This window comes from Acanthochromis polyacanthus, chromosome 4, assembly GCF_021347895.1.
Source record: "Acanthochromis polyacanthus isolate Apoly-LR-REF ecotype Palm Island chromosome 4, KAUST_Apoly_ChrSc, whole genome shotgun sequence".
Classification (NCBI taxonomy): Eukaryota; Metazoa; Chordata; class Actinopteri; family Pomacentridae; genus Acanthochromis; species Acanthochromis polyacanthus.
In genome coordinates, this window is record NC_067116.1 from 2,743,310 (window position 1) to 2,759,276 (window position 15,967).

General features: G+C 46.1%; 1 long non-coding RNA gene across 1 annotated transcript; it reads right to left on the reverse strand.

Moving 5' to 3' along the window:
* Nucleotides 1-452: 452 nt before the first annotated feature.
* On the reverse strand, nt 453-10,038 carry LOC127533767 (uncharacterized). The gene is made up of 3 exons (XR_007941533.1): nt 1,984-10,038; nt 1,647-1,856; nt 453-1,569 (listed from the first exon to the last, which is right to left on the reverse strand). It is a non-coding gene; the product is annotated as an uncharacterized LOC127533767 (long non-coding RNA).
* Between the last annotated feature and the right edge of the window lie 5,929 nt (nt 10,039-15,967).

Genomic DNA, 15,967 nt, shown 5'->3' on the forward strand with positions numbered 1-15,967 from the left:
GATTTCCTGCATGGTAACACAACTGGGTTTATTGAGAAAATTATAAACAACACTTGACATTGACTGTGGTCACAACAGGCACAAAGCACTTAAGCCTACATTTTAATGATAATATAACATTCAATTTATCACATGTAGGCCTACTTTCTCTATCAAACAAAAACACTTTCAAGTCTATTTGTATTTATTTTTAGACATACAGTTTAAAAAAATAGTTGCATTACCTTCAGTCAAGCTCATTCATCACAAAGTGTTTCAAACTTTATTGTTCATTGGCTGCAGTACATTTCTTAATCCACTCGTGGCACCAATTAGTCAAACCGACACTGCGTGATACATGAATGATACAATGAGGGAAAAGTGTGACACACATGATGGGGTCTCATCTACCCATCACTACTTGACATATATTCAAATTTTGCACTGAAGTCGTTCGTGGCCCCCCCCCCCCCCCCCCCCAAGGTAAATTTGGCTTAGGGCCCACTGAAGGCTTGGGCCGGCCCTGGATGCAAAGATGCAAAATCAATGTAAAAATGATGTAAAATCAGCATAGAAAAAGATTTAAAACACAAAAATATACAAATTTAATGTAAAAAAAAAAGTAAAACCAACACAGAAAGGTGTAAAATCTCTGGTCATGGTTCCTGCTTTGAGGTCAGGTGTTTTCAGTGTCAGCAGGAATAAAAGAGTGTTCTCGGTGTTCCTGTTGCGGGTGTTTGTGTGGTTGTGCAGGACGTGCTGATCTCCTGAGTGTTTTCTCCTGTTGTGTGTCTGATGTTGCTGTTTGTGTCTCTGACGTGGACATCAGCTGAGCTCCATCCAGACCTCCACAGCTGCTGCTCGGTCCTCTGAGGCAGCTCCTGACACACTTTCCCTCTGAAACTCTCGCTCTTGAATAATTCTGGGTAACAGGGAGTGTTGTCGGTAGGAAGAGCGGGAAACGCTTCCTCACATCTCCAGCCTTTGATGAGTTCATCACATCAGGGCTGCTAATGAGTCTGAAAGGCGACTGTCTGCTTCACTCAGAGCTCTGACGGAACAAAAGCCTGGTGGAGCTTCAGATGTGGAGCGTCCTGGTCTTTGTTATGAGCTAATCAATCAGCAGCTGATCAATAATTCTCTCTGATGGCTCTCTGGTCCTGCCTCAGAGTTTGTAGAGTTCAGATCTGCCTCTTCACCACTGGAACATCATTTATTCTGTCTTTGTTCATCACAGTTTAAACATTTTATAGTGAAGTTGGTTTTTGTTTTTCTGAAGAGTTACTTTTGTTATTTTACAGTTTCTCTGTTTTCATAAAAACATTATTTACAGATTAACTCTACAAAACTGTAACAATGCAGTTTGGTCTTTGATGAAGATTCCCCCCACAGAGTCTGGACCATGGACCTGATGAGATGTTCTCTGGACCTGATGAGATGTTCTCTGGACCTGATGAGATGTTCTCTGGACCTGATGAGATGTTCTCTGGACCTGATGAGATGTTCTCTGGACCATGGACCCGATGAGATGTTCTTTGGACCCGATGAGATGTTCTCTGGACCATGGACCTGATGAGATGTTCTCTGGACCTGATGAGATGTTCTCTGGACCATGGACCTGATGAGATGTTCTCTGGACCCGATGAGATGTTCTCTGGACCATGGACCTGATGAGATGTTCTCTGGACCCGATGAGATGTTCTCTGGACCATGGACCTGATGAGATATTCCCTGGACCACGTATGGACAGAAACCGTCTAAGCTGCTTCGTGGGAAATCTGTCTCAGAGATGGCTCTGTTCTTCTCTCCAGAGTTCTGGTCGGTCCCACTGATGGATTCTCAGGGAGTCAGTCTCCAGCCTCTGGAGGTTTGTTCCTCTGTGGAAAATAAAGGTTTTAATTTTTCAACAAAATACAAATAATATGAATAGAATAAATATATTTTCATATTTTGTTAAATTACAGACATCGTATTTTAAAATCACACAAAAAAGTATTAATTTACATGTTTGCTGTCAGTGATTGATTCTGTCTGTGGTTCTGTCTGTGGTTCTGTCTGTGGTTCTGTCAGTGATTGATTCTGTCTGTGGTTCTGTCTGTGGTTCTGTCTGTGATTGGTTCTGTCAGTGATTGGTTCTGTCAGTGACTGATTCTGTCTATGGTTCTGTCTGTGGTTCTGTCTGTGGTTCTGTCAGTGATTCTGTCAGTGGTTCTGTCAGTGACTGGTTCTGTCAGTGATTGGTTCTGTCAGTGATTGGTTCTGTCTGTGATTCTGTCTGTGATTGGTTCTGTCTGTGATTGGTTCTGTCAGTGATTGGTTCTGTCAGTGATTGGTTCTGTCTGTGATTGGTTCTGTCAGTGATTGGTTCTGTCTGTGATTCTGTCTGTGGTTCTGTCAGTGATTGGTTCTGTCAGTGATTGGTTCTGTCAGTGACTGGTTCTGTCAGTGGTTCTGTCACTGATTGGTTCTGTCAGTGATTGGTTCTGTCAGTGATTGGTTCTGTCAGTGACTGGTTCTGTCTCTCTCTCTTCTGTTCCTGCTGGTAGAACCAGTCTCTCCTGTCCTCCTGACCCTGCTGGGTTCTGGATCTGGTCCAGGTTCCTCCAGGTCTCCCAGGATCTCTGCACCTGTTCTGTTCCATAAATACGTGAACCCGTCGTCTGTCAGCTGCTGCTCATGTCTCTCCGTTAGCGGGTCTCGGTTCTGACATCCGGCAGATTATTTACTAGATGTTATCTGTAATTTATTCAAACAAGGAACACATGTAAAAAACACACAAAAAAGAGGATTATAAAATCATTTAAAAGTTTTCTGAATATAACTCGTATTACTTCCAAATGATGACAGTACAGGAGGTCAATCTGCAGTCGTTGTCTTTATAAGTCGGAACTCAAAGCTAAAATGTAAACAAATCCGTTCTGTGCATCACGACATCCATCAGTTCTTCATAAAGTCATGAATACCAACGACTTCCATGCATGTTTGAATCATGTTACTGGAAGATAACAGAATATGTTGACCTGTTTTTACAGCCTGACCCATGTTGGTCGGTGTTTCTGTTCCCAGCGTTTTATTCTGTCCAATTTCACTTCCATGGAGAAAAATGGAAACAATTTTTTAATTTATGGTCAAAAACTGTACATTTTCAGTTTTATCTTGTTATACACAGATTTTTGTTCCAAATAATAACAAAAACTGGGAGTCCTGACGAGGAATATTCTTCCTGCTGTCAACATCTCACTTCATCCCGTCGGCTTTCCAAAACCTGCTGAAGGAGAACATTTATGGATTCTATAAAACATTTCTTTGGTGTCCCGGGACGCTGCAGCCGCAGGAAAAACAACAAAGAATCTGTGGAGCAGGAGCTGGAGATGAACCCCAGGTGGAACAGATTTATTCTACTGATGGTTAATTAATGCTGGAGATGGAGGAGGACACATCAGCCATAAGCTGGCCTCAGGGAGATGATTTATTTCTCACAGCAGCTGCTTTTACTCATCCCAGACCACAAACCACAGCTATGACAGTCACTCCCAGAACATATATATATATATATATATATATATATACACGTATATGAGGTTCCGGTCCGTGGATTTAACATGGAGCAGATAGGAGTTCCTTTACATCGAATATTTATTCAGTCAGATCTGTGGTCTGGGGACGCTATTGTGGAGGCGCGCCCTTGTTTTCCCATAAATGGTGTGTCTGTCATAATGGGAAATGATTTGGCCGGAGGTCGAATTTTAGCTACTCCTGAGGTTACGTCTGTCCCAGTTTTGTGTACTGGTCCTGATGAATTGGCAAGTAGATATCCAGAGGTGTTCACTTCGTGTGCAGTCACACGGGCGGCAGCTAAACGTGAGCAGTCTGACAGTCAGAATGACACTGATTTGAGTGATAGTTTCCTGAGTGGGAGTGAGTCAGGTGAAGAGTCTGAGTTGCATGAGAGCACTGAGAAATGTCAAACGCATACACCTGATTTGAGCACGTTGTCCATTTCCAGAAAAAACGATTAATTGCTGATCAAAAAGCAGATAAAACCTTGGCTAAGCTGTTTATTGAGATCGCGAATGGGGGGGTCTGAAGAAATGTCCACCGGTTATTTTTTCAGGGATGGATTGTTGATGCGTAAATGGACGCCTTTGAATGTTTCTCCTGTAGAAGAGTGGAGTGTGGTAACACAAGTTGTAGTGCCCGCTTCATATCGAGCTGAGATTTTGAAGCTTGGTCATGATAATTCGCTGGCAGGTCATCTTGGCATACGGAAAACATACGATCGTATCCTGCGGCGTGTTTTTTGGCCAGGATTAAAACGTGATGTGGTGCGTCATTGCAATTCGTGTCATTGGTGCCAAGTGGCTGGCAAACCAAATCAAACAATCCCGCCAGCTCCACTGTACCCTATTCCAGCTGTGAATGATCCGTTTGAACGTGTGTTGGTTGACTGTGTTGGTCCTCTCCCTTGGACTAAATCAGGAAATAAATTCTTGGTTACTGTGATGTGTGCTGCTACGCGTTTTCCTGAAGTTTTTCCCGTGTGTAAAATAATGACTCCAGTTGTAGTGAAAGCCTTGACTAAATTTTTTTCACTGTTTGGGTTGCCTTGTGTTGTGCAAACTGATCAGGGATCTAACTTTATGTCTAGAATTTTTGCACCGGTTTTGAAGCAGCTTGGTATTAAGCACTGCCATTCTAGTGCTTTCCATCCGGAGAGTCAGGGAGCGCTGCAACGATTCCACCAAACAATGAAATCTACGCTGCGCAAATACTGTTTGGAGTTAGAGAAGGACTGGGATGAGGGGGTGCATCTTCAGATGTTTGCAGTACGGGAGGTGGTGCAGGAATCGCTGGGGTTTAAGCCCATCAGAACTGGTTTTTTCACACACGGTTCGGGTGCCTTTGAAATTGTTAAAGGATAAGTGGCTTTGTGCTGAGTGTGACCAGAATTTACTGGATTATGTCAGTAACTTTAGGCTGAAGTTGCATCATGCTGTGGAGATAGCAAGGGAAAATCTTGAAGCTGCACAAGCTAGGATGAAAGCTGTGTTTGACAAACAGGCAAAGGTTCGAGCGTTTAAGCTTGGCGATAAAGTGTTGGTTTTGCTGCCTGTTCCGGGCTCGAGCTTACAAGCGCGCTACAGTGGACCTTACCTTATTCAGAAGAAAGTTGGTGATAGGGACTATCTGGTTGCCACGCCTGACAGACGGTGGAGGTCTCGGTTGTGTCATATCAGCATGTTAAAAGCGTATGTTGAGCGTGTTCCTTCAGGATCATGTGATCCTTCTGTGTCTGACCCTGTTGAGACTGACACACCTGAGCCTCGGGTCAGTTTGTTTACGGACATGCAGGAGGAGCTGTCCGGTACTGAAGTGGAGAGCAATGTTTTTTCGGCGGCTCTGACGCAGGGAAAGTTTTCTAATTCAGTGCCATTGGAGAACTTGCCTCTTTTGTTGTCCCACCTTGATTTGTCCCAGCAGTCTGATGTCATCAATTTGATCCAGTCTCATAGGTCACTGTTTGCTGATGTTCCCACTGAGACGCATGTGCTCAGTCATGATATTGATGTAGGTGATTCTAAACCTATTAAATAACATCCTTACAGGGTGAATCCAGACAAGCGGCGGCGTTTGAAAAAACAAGTGGAGTACATGGTGGAACACGGCATTGCTGTAAAGAGCTGTAGTGCATGGAGTTCTCCGTGTCTCTTGGCTATTAAAACCAATGGAGAAGACCGGTTTTGTACCGATTTCAGAAAAGTTAATGGGGTGATGAGGCCTGACTGTTATCCACTGCCTCGTATGGAGGATTGTACGGATCATGTTGGTGCTGCTTGATTTGTGTCCAAATTAGATCTGTTGAAAGGTTACCGGTAAGTACCTTTGACGGAGCGTGCCCAGGAGGTCTCTGCTTTTGTCACGCCGGATGATTTCCTGCAATATACTGTGATGGCTTTTGGGATGTGTAATGCCTCAGCAACTTTTCAGCGGCTGATGAATGTGGTTTTGTCTGGCTTAGCATTTTGTGAGGCTTACCTGGACGATTTGGTTGTTTGCTCTGCTACTTGGACTGAGCATGTTGAGCATTTGAGTGCGGTTTTTGGACGTCTGAGTGAGGACAATCTGACTGTGAACCTTTCCAAATGTGAATTTGGTAAAGCGACTGTAACCTATCTGGGGAAAAGGGTAGGAGGAGGTCAGGTGCGCCCCGTTCAGGCTAAGGTGGAGGCGATTTTATTGGTCCCAGTTCCTGTTAACCGTACTGAGCTGCGTCGCTATCTTGCAATGGTGGGCTACTATAGAGGGTTTTGCAAAAACTTCTCTGCAGTTTTTTTCTCCTTTGACAGACTTGCTTAGTCCCAAAGTGGATTTTTCTTGGTCCGGTTTGTGTCAGTCTGCCTTTGAGCAAACTAAAGCGCTATTGGTTAATGCTCCTGTTCTGGCTGCGCCTCGGTTTGATGTGCCGTTGAAGCTGGCTGTTGATGCGTGTTATGTTGGTGTGGGAGCTGTCCTGATGCAAGATGGAGCTGATGGTGTGGAACATCTGGTTTCTTACTTTTCAAAGAAGTTGAATAGACATCAGAAGTGGTACTCAACCATTGAGAAGGAAGCACTAGCCTTGGTCCTGGCCCTGGAGCACTTTGAGGTTTATGTAGATGCTTCCAGTGTGCCCACGTTGGTTTATACGGACCATAACCCACTGGTTTTTTTGGACCGCATGAAGAACAAGAATCGTTGCCTTATGAACTGGTCTTTGAGGTTGCAATTTTTTAATGTAGACATTAAGCATATCCAGGGCAAGAATAAGTTGTTGCTGATGCGCATTCGCGCCTTTAAGCTGCAGTTTGCCTTCACTGAATAGGTTGCGGGGTGTGTTGGGTTTCTTTTTAGGCCTTCTGCAATCCTATTCAGTGTCTTTGGGTGGGGGTGGTCTGTGCTGGGAGCACATAATTTTGTTACCCTTTATTTTTTGTCTAGTTTTTCTTTAAATATTCTCTTCTTTTTGGGATATTTCTTTTTTTGATATGTTTGTGTTAAGTAATTAAGTAGTTTTTTTTACTTAATTAATTAGCGTGGCTGCCCTTTAAAAGGGGCTGTTCCCAGGCCATGAGGTCGCCTCGCCTCGTGGCCGCCTCTCTCTGATTCTCTCCTCCTCACTGCAGCTGTGGAGCTCGTCACACACCTGGTGTGCTCCTCGCCCTGAAGGTTTGGCTGCTTGGCTCTGGACACGCCATGGTAGCCGCTTAGCCTTCTGTTCTTTTCTTTGCACTTTGTTCATTTTGCCCAGGGGTGACCAGTAGTCATGTTTTCGTGTTTTCTTTGCTGGGTTTAGTTGGGGTTTTTTCTTTAGTTGGACGTGGAAACCATTCCTACGACTGTATAGCAGTTGTCCGGGGACCACGTCCTTTTGTTTTGTTTGGCTGGTGCTCCTGGGCCATCTTTTGTTTGTACTTTGTTTTTTTTTTCCTGATTTTGGGGCACGGGTGGTAAAGGGATCCTTGTTCTTCTGTTCTGGACAACAAACTATTTAATATTTGCCAGTGAAAACCATCTTTCACAGAACGAAGAAGCGAAAAGAAGCAGTTTAAAACTTTACAATAAACTGTTGTTTGATCCTTGCTTGTTCTCCTGTGTCCCTTCTTTAAATATGTTGGACTCCTTTTGGGGGTCGTAACACCGTCCACTTCAGGATCAATTTTAAGGTTCTTTTATTAGTTTTTAAATGTCTTAACGGCCTTGCGCCTTCTTATTTGTCTGATCTTCTTTTAACATACCGACCCTCGCCCTGAGGTCCTCTGGCAGCGGCCTTTTAATTATACCACAAGCCAGAACCAAAACCCACGGCGAGGCGTCATTTAGCCACTATGGCCCCCGCCTCTGGAACAGCCTGCTGGAGAACCTCAGGACTGCAGAGACTGTTGATGTTTTTAAAGGAAGGTTAAAGACTCACCTTTTTAATCAGGCTTTTAATTAACCTTTTAATTCCTTCTTATGTTCTTATCAGTACTTATCTATTATCGTCTGTACTTTTATTACTTTAACTGTTCATTTTATTCATCTTATCGTACAGCTCCTTTATTTTATACTTTAAAGTTTTTTTTAACTCCAGCCTTTCCTCAGGGGGTCCTCCTCACTGGGGGCAGCATCTGGTCTGCTGCTGGGGGTGCTGTTCATGGGCCCCTTTACCCTGGTTGGATGGGGGGCTTCAACTTAAGCACCAAGGAACCATCCTTACCCAGTGAACACAGGACATCCCCAATAGCCCAAACACTAACAAAACCCTCCAAATTGTGTGTCAACTTAAAAAAAAAAACTGCTCCACCCTTAACCGTGCAGCCATCAACCTTCTCAAACAACCCCCAGCAGCCTGTTCTTTCGACTCCTCCAAATTGCCAGCTTCACACTTGCGAAAATACGGTTCAATAAAACGTGTGTCCTTTTGTTTGTGGGACAGTGTTTCTGCCCAAAGACGAAAAGAGGAGCTGAAAAAACCTCTCCAAGGCCTCCCACCCAGTCCTGCAGCAAAAAGCCAGCCAGTCATGGGCAGGACAGGACTAGATGTATCAGGGTTTCCGTTTCTGAACAAAAAGGACAGCCCTCCCCAGTGCTCAGGTCAATGCGGGCTCTGTATCTGTTTGTAGCTAGTGCTCCATGTATTATCCTCCATTGGATGTCCGCCATCCGTTTTTCAGCAGGAGGTTTATACAGGACCGGCCAGCTGACTGGTGCCAGTGTCTGTCCATTTTGACTCTCTGACCTCTTCAAGAGAGCTGATGTTTAGCACCTTCATGCAGCTGCAGTAGAGTTGTTTACTGGAACAGGCACCAAAGGTCGATAAGGATAGGGTCCTCACGGTAAGTAGCAGGCCACTCTCCTCCCTCCACTGACCCACTGTGGGACTGACAGAGATGAAAAGGCATACTCTTGGTCACTACCCCACTGGTCCACGAGCCCCCGGTCCTGCTCATAAGCACCCAGTGGCACAAATCCCTCACCAAGTTGTGCAGCATCCTGATGGACCGTATGCCGTCGGCTCACTCAGTCGCTCCAACGATGATTTTATGAGGTGACCCAACTTCACCACTCCAGGCCAAAAGCAGTCCTGACAGTCGCTGAAGAAAAGAAAGTGGTGCACAGGAGGTCATTGTTAAAGAGCAGCTCTTCAAACAGCCACATCCCAGGTTTATAGCCTGGTGATCTTTTGTGGTTCAGTGTCGTCCAGGCATCCATGACAGATGCGTAGAAGGGTGTAAGTCCAGAAAAAAACTTGTGGCTCCGTGAGGAAAAGCTGTTTGTCCAGTTGAAGTCCTCCAGCCCGCCACAATAGTAGCCGGGCCACAGACACCCAGCCAACAGAGCCACCATACAGCAGCCGCTGGGCTGCCTGCAGCCTGAAAACAGCCATTCTTGATTTGATGTCCATGAGGCCCTGCCCTCCCTCTGCCACAGGTAGGTACAGAACCGCAGCTCACACCCAGTGGTGACCCGACCAAAAAAAGTCTACAAGCCTCTGCTGTATCTGTTTCATGAGGTCAAGCTGTGGTGTTAGTAAAGTCTGGGCCAGAGAGACGAGGCAACCAGGTAGTTGAAAATCAGAACTCTTCCCCTATACGACAACTGCGGTAGCAGCCATTTCCATTTAGACAACTTGGCCCGCACCTTCCCGAGCACTCCCTCCCAGTTCTGCGCTACCATTTCCTCACTCCCTAGTTGGATTCCTAGCACCTTTAATCCCCTACTGCCCCACCTCAAGTTTCCAGGCAAAGTGGGTGTGTCCTCCACCTTCCACTCACCTAGCAGACAGGCCTCACTTTTTTCCCAGTTTACTCTGGCTGCAGCGGCTTTCTCATACAGAGAGAGACTCTGCTTCAGCTCCCCAGCATCCTCCTGACCCTGGATACTAACATCGTCAGCATAAGCAGCTACAAGTAGGAGTGGATTGTGGGCCAACCCTGGTAGACTCAGACCCTTCAGCCTGCTCCTGAGCCGAAACAACAGAGGCTCAATGACTATACTGTAAAGCTGACCTGAGATGGGGCAGCCCTGCCTGATCCCCTTCCCAACTGGTACAGGGCTGCTAATTCCCCCCCCACCCCCCCACCCCCCACCTTAAGGACGCAGCTTGCACCACTGTATAACAGCTTCACCCGAGACAAGAAGTGCTCCTCCACACCAAAAGCCTGCAGAGTGGAGAACAAAAAAGAGTGGCTGACACGATCAAACGCCTTCTCCTGATCAATCGACAAAATACCAGCATTCAGATTATACAGTCTGCAAACATCAAAAGTGTCTCTCATTAAAAAAAGATTGTCCAAGATGGATCTGCACGGAACACAATACAGTAGGACTGGTCCGCTCCAATGAAGAGCTCCATAAAGCCCTTGAGTCTATTAGCTAGGACCTTTGAGAGGGTTTTGTAGTCCATGCAGAGAAGGGCTACGGGTCTCCAGTTTTTCAGCAGGGTCAAGTCTCCCTTTTTCGGCAGCAGTGAGATCACTGCACGCCGACAGGAAGCTGGAAGTGTCCCTCTTCCAAGAGACTCCTTAAAAATGTCCAGCAAGTCATTACCCAGAGAGTCTCAAAAGTGTTAAAAAAAGGTCAGCAGGTAAGCCATCCATGCCTGGAGATTTCTGGAAGCCATCTGTGTTACCGCAGAGGTCGGCTCCCCAACGAAAAGTCCAAGCCCAAGACATCACGCTCAGCCTCCCCCAACTGCAGGAGACCCTCCAGGAGCTCTGCTACTGCATCCCTTTCACATTCCTCTACTTTGAACAGGTCTGTATAGGAGAAGACCACATATCTCCTCATCTTGGCAGGATCAGATGTTAGTTTACCACCAAGTAAGCGGAGACATGTCATTTGCTTTCTCTGTCCCCCAAACGCTCAAGGTTGGAAAAAAATCCATGTCCCTGATAGTGGTGAACCTGGCCCAGACCAACGCCCCTTTCGCTCTTTCGTGAAGGAAGGAGTGCAGCTGTTACTTCTTCTGATCTAGTAGATTTGTCTAATCACCACTTTCTTCCTTCCGGTTGAGTGTACGTCGCACGCGTTTTGGCTGCCACTGCTCCCCGGTGTTGTTGTTCTCTTTCTTCCTACTCCTGTCTCACTGCAATCTGTTGTTGGATTACTGCTGGACTATGCTTGAGACTGTTAAACGGACACCAATTTCTTACCTGCACGAGCCCTCTTCCTTGTCTCCTGCACTGTGACTTCAGCCGTGGTGAGTGAGGGTTTGCCCCCTTGCTTCGTTGTTGTCCCCAGCCTGTCTGTGGTTAATGTGGCTTTTTGGCCTGCATTTTTCATGGTGTCAACTGGGTTGTGTAGTGGGTCTTGGTTGGCTAGCGTGCGTGGTTTTTAATTCGGGTCCCTCTGTGTGACAGCGGTCTTTCAGTGCTGTTGCCCCGAAGCTCTGGAACTCACTCCCCCAATCCCTCCGTGATTGTCACTCCTCTACTTTCAAATCTCTGCTCAAAACTCATCTTTTCAATAATCATTTTGCCTCCTCCTCTTTGTTGTTTTGTTGTTGTTCTCTTTGTTTATGTAAAGTGACCTTGGGTTTGTGAAAGGCGCTATACAAATTGAACATATTATTATTAGTAGTAGAAGTAGATCACCACTTGTACTGGACACATTCTCCAGCTCTGCGATTTCAGTCTCCAGTTGCTCAATGGCTTTCTTTGTGTTACCAGTGGAGTAAGCTGTGTACTGCTGGCAGAATACCCTTATTTGAGCTTTTCCCACCTCCCACCATTGGCTAAGGGAAGGAAAAATACATTTCCTTGATCCCCGATATGCCCAGAAGAGTCTAAATTTCAAACAGAAGTCCAAATCGTGTAGTAGTCTAACATTAAAATGCCAAAAGGATAGTGGAGAAAGGACCAGGTGTATTAAAATTAATTGATGATCTGTAAAACCCACAGGTAGGACCCGACAGCTGGCTGCACGTGCAGAAAAGAGTCCAGACATGTAAAACCTGTCTATCCTTGCTGCACTCACAGTACCATCCGTCATTCTCGTCTAGGTGTGCTGTTTAACAGAAGCGTGTTTTGTTCTCCACACATCCACTAAACCTGCCTCCTGGATCGCGTGGGATAAAAACATGGATGACTGGGGATGGGGCTCCCGCTCTGTTGGGCGTTGTTACGACCCTAGCTCGTTAGGTGGGTAAAGGTGTAACATAATAAGCCCAGATGGAATTCGGTGTTTAAATGTTTTAATATATATAAAATAAAAGATACAATGATAAACAAAAAAAGAGGCAGCAATAGATAAATGTAAAAATAAAATACAAACGGTAACAAAAAGAGACTCTAAACTAGAGCTATATTAACAGAAATATCCTAATCTAAATCCTAACACTAATGGTGTGTGACAAAACAAACGAAAAACTAGTGCCTCCAAAACCACAGATTTCACAAGAGTTAACAAAACACTAAAGCCTAAACAGAGTCCAACAGTACAACAGTTTTCCAGATCGCTAACAAAGTTTAACTAATCAAAGGCACTGGAGCAGGGCTGGTTATGGCGACGAGCTCCTCATCCTCGTCATCCTCATCCTCATCCTCATCCTCATCCTAGTCCTCGTCCTCGTCCTCGTCCTCGTCCTCGTCCTCGTCCTCGTCCTCGTCCTCATCCTCATCCTCGTCCTCAGGCTGACTGGCGTCTTTATACTCGTCCACCGTGGCACCGGATTGGTTGATCCTCATGCCGCAGCTGTTCCTGATTGCTCCAGCTCCAGGTGAACCGAGTTGTCATCAGCCTGGGAGTGACAGGACACGCGCACACACATACACACCACACAGCACACACAGCACACAAGCACTCAAAGGAGGAGAAACCCCAAATACGGCAACGCCCGTAACAGGCGTCAATGCAACAGTTCCAACCCGCCCCCCCAGTGCTATCCACCCATCCTGGCTCCTGCTAAGCTCTTCCTTTAGCACTTTAAACACTGCTGGGCGTTCAGGGCCTGTCACCAGGCTCAACTCCCCTTCAGCCTGTGGCTCCTCACTAGCTTCCCCTGGCTGCCACCCCAACTGCCTCAGCCTCCATCTCATCTCCTGGTCCACCCATCTGTCCATCACCTGCTCCACTAACCTCCTCTGCCTGTTCTGTGTCCTTCGCCCTTCCTCCTCGCACTTCATCCACCCCTACTCCCTCAACACCCTCCGCTTCCGTAGGTCCACTTACATCACCTACACTCCTCTCAGCCACCGGGCCCAACCATGCCATGTAACCCCCCGAAGCAGAACCCGCCACCGAGGTGACCCCGCCGCCGTCACCCCCAGCGGGTCTCATCATGCGCTCCCTGTGCGGACAGTTACCCCGTTTGTCCTACATCGCCACACTCAAAACACCTCATGCTCCCTGAAGTCGCGTACACCATGTAAACTCCTTCTTCGTGTTTCACGTGGAAGGACACATCCAACGTTTCACCATTCAGGTACATGAAGGCTTGCCTTCTAAAGGACTGCACATGTTTCAATTTTACGTCTTTACAATCTAAACCGATGGGACGTAAGCCACTAGCAAACTTACCGAACCGTCTCGCTCACTCTCAAGCGCCTCAGTCGGGATGAAGGGCGGCACACCTGACACGGTAATCTGTGTAGACGGCACCGCCAATGGTGAAACTGTGATAAACTCATCGTCCAAAGTTAAACCACTCTGGATAAGGGCCGTCACATACCTCTCATTGTTGAAAAACACCACCAGTCCTTTATTCATATGGGAGGTGGAGGAGATGTTTAGGTGGCCGACCTGCTCTCCCACCGCTAGTAGTGCCTGCTCCACCGTGGACGAGGGCGGAGGCAGCAGTCTGACCCCTTGTCTCAGTGTCATGGATGCATCTAGGAGGATGCCATCCCGGCTGAGTGGTGGAGGAAACTCCACCAGCGATCAGTACTAAACCAGCTCTAACACTATACTAAGTTCACAAAATTAAACACTAGGACCTTACAAGGACCTCAGAAAAAAGCAGGAAAAATAGAGTTAAGTATCAAGACACCCTTCTTCCCGTTCGTAAATCAACCTCCACCACCGAAGAAGAAGCAGAAGAACAAGAAAAAGAAGGAGAGGAAGAAGGGGAAGAAGAAGAGGAAGAAGAAGGAGGAGGAGGAGGAGGAGGACTCCTCTGTGGTCAGCTGGGTGCAACAGCGAACCAGATGTTATTGGTTGGATAAAATAATTTGTTGCTTTGTGACAAAATGAACAAACAAAACAGTGATGATACGAAGAACGACTGGAATCAACAAACAATATAAAACCAGACGAGTTCTGAAGCTACCTGAAGAAAAACTAAACACCTGAACTACATAGATAGATCTCTGCCCAGCAGACAAGCATCTGAACTTCCTGTAAAGCAGCAGAATCTCACCTCTGCTGTCTGTAAATTATTCAGTGTCAGGTATTCGTGAACCGTAAAGCTCCTCTAGTGTCGTCTGATGAGGAACATTCAGTGAAAACTGCAGAGCTTCAGGGATCTACTGAGGTAGATGGTTCCTCCAGGGCTGGGTTGGTCTTCTCTTCTGCTCCCTGAACGTTCTGACAGCTCGTCTCCTGGAGGCGTCTAGCTGCTGCTGCCACAGAGCCTCCTGTGAGGATCATCACATTTTCTCTGAGATGATTCCCCTCAGGCTAAACACTCTCAGCTTCGCACGATTTTGGAACGAGATTTGCGTTCTAGCGTCCTGAGATTTGGATACAGACCACAGCAAAGAGCGATAGCCAGGTAATGTGGAGGTTTTCGTTCACTTCTCGTCTCTAGTATGTTGTGGGACACTCATTGAGACTGAGCTAGACTCAGTGTGGGGAAAAAGCACGTTAGAGAGGACTTTGATGTGCGGGGGCCAGTTGCCCCATACTTTTCACTAGCTGAGCTGCTAGCTGAGCTGCTAGCTGAGCTGCTAGCTGAGCTGCTAGCTGAGCTGCTAGCTGAGCTGCTAAGCTGCCTGCCTGGCTAAATACTGGAGCTATGTCAAATTCATTTCTCCATCACTCACATGTATGAAATGACATGAAAACAGACCCCAGGTTGAAAAAAACGAAGTTCCCCTTTAAGGCAATGACTGTCTTGGCCAACAGCAGGCCTATATCTAAAAATAATCGATGTTTCTTCCTTATGTTGCAGTTAGCTGGGTAGATACCCAATAGGAATATTTTTGGATCCAAGTATAATTTTATCTCTAGTATTTCCTCAATGCACTGTTTCACTTCTTCCCATAATATCCTTATCTGAGAACATCGCCACAAACAATGAAAAGTTGTGCCCTTTTCTTTGTTACATTTCATGCAAAGATCCGGTACTGTGTTATAGAATTTATTCAATTTAACAGGAGTCATATGAACATATCTGTTTAAATATGATGGTTAATAAACACGCTTCAGCCTCAACACTGTGTACAATCAACAGTAGAACCCTTCACCCTGACACGGCATACGGGTCTGTGACCACCCGAAGGCATCAAGATGCTCTTTAAAAATGTAGTTGCCTTTAATGTAATTACATGAAAATTACAGCAGTTCACCATAATCAACCTCTTTTTCAAATACAATTGAGTATCCCCCCCTGCACTGCATCATGGGTAATTTATAAAACAGAATGGCACTAAAGGCCTTCCGGGTCTTCAGTGACCCGTACACTATAGGTGGCGCTATACGTTACAAATTAATTTTGGTGTGCTTTCTGGCACAATGCACACATCTATTACCATCCTCTCACTCACCTATACAAAAAAAACATCTCACCCCCCCCACCCCCCCAAAACATGCATATTCACACACACACACACGCTAGGTTATGCTGTAGGAAAACATTCAAAAAGCATCTGCTACATACAGAGAATTTACATACATTTCCTGGCTTTCTAGCACAATCAAAGAACCAAACTCCACTCTCACTCATCCACACACACATCCAACTCTCAATCAACCCCCCCACCCCCTCCCCCTCCCCACAAACACTCAAATACACACCTATCCAGCAAAC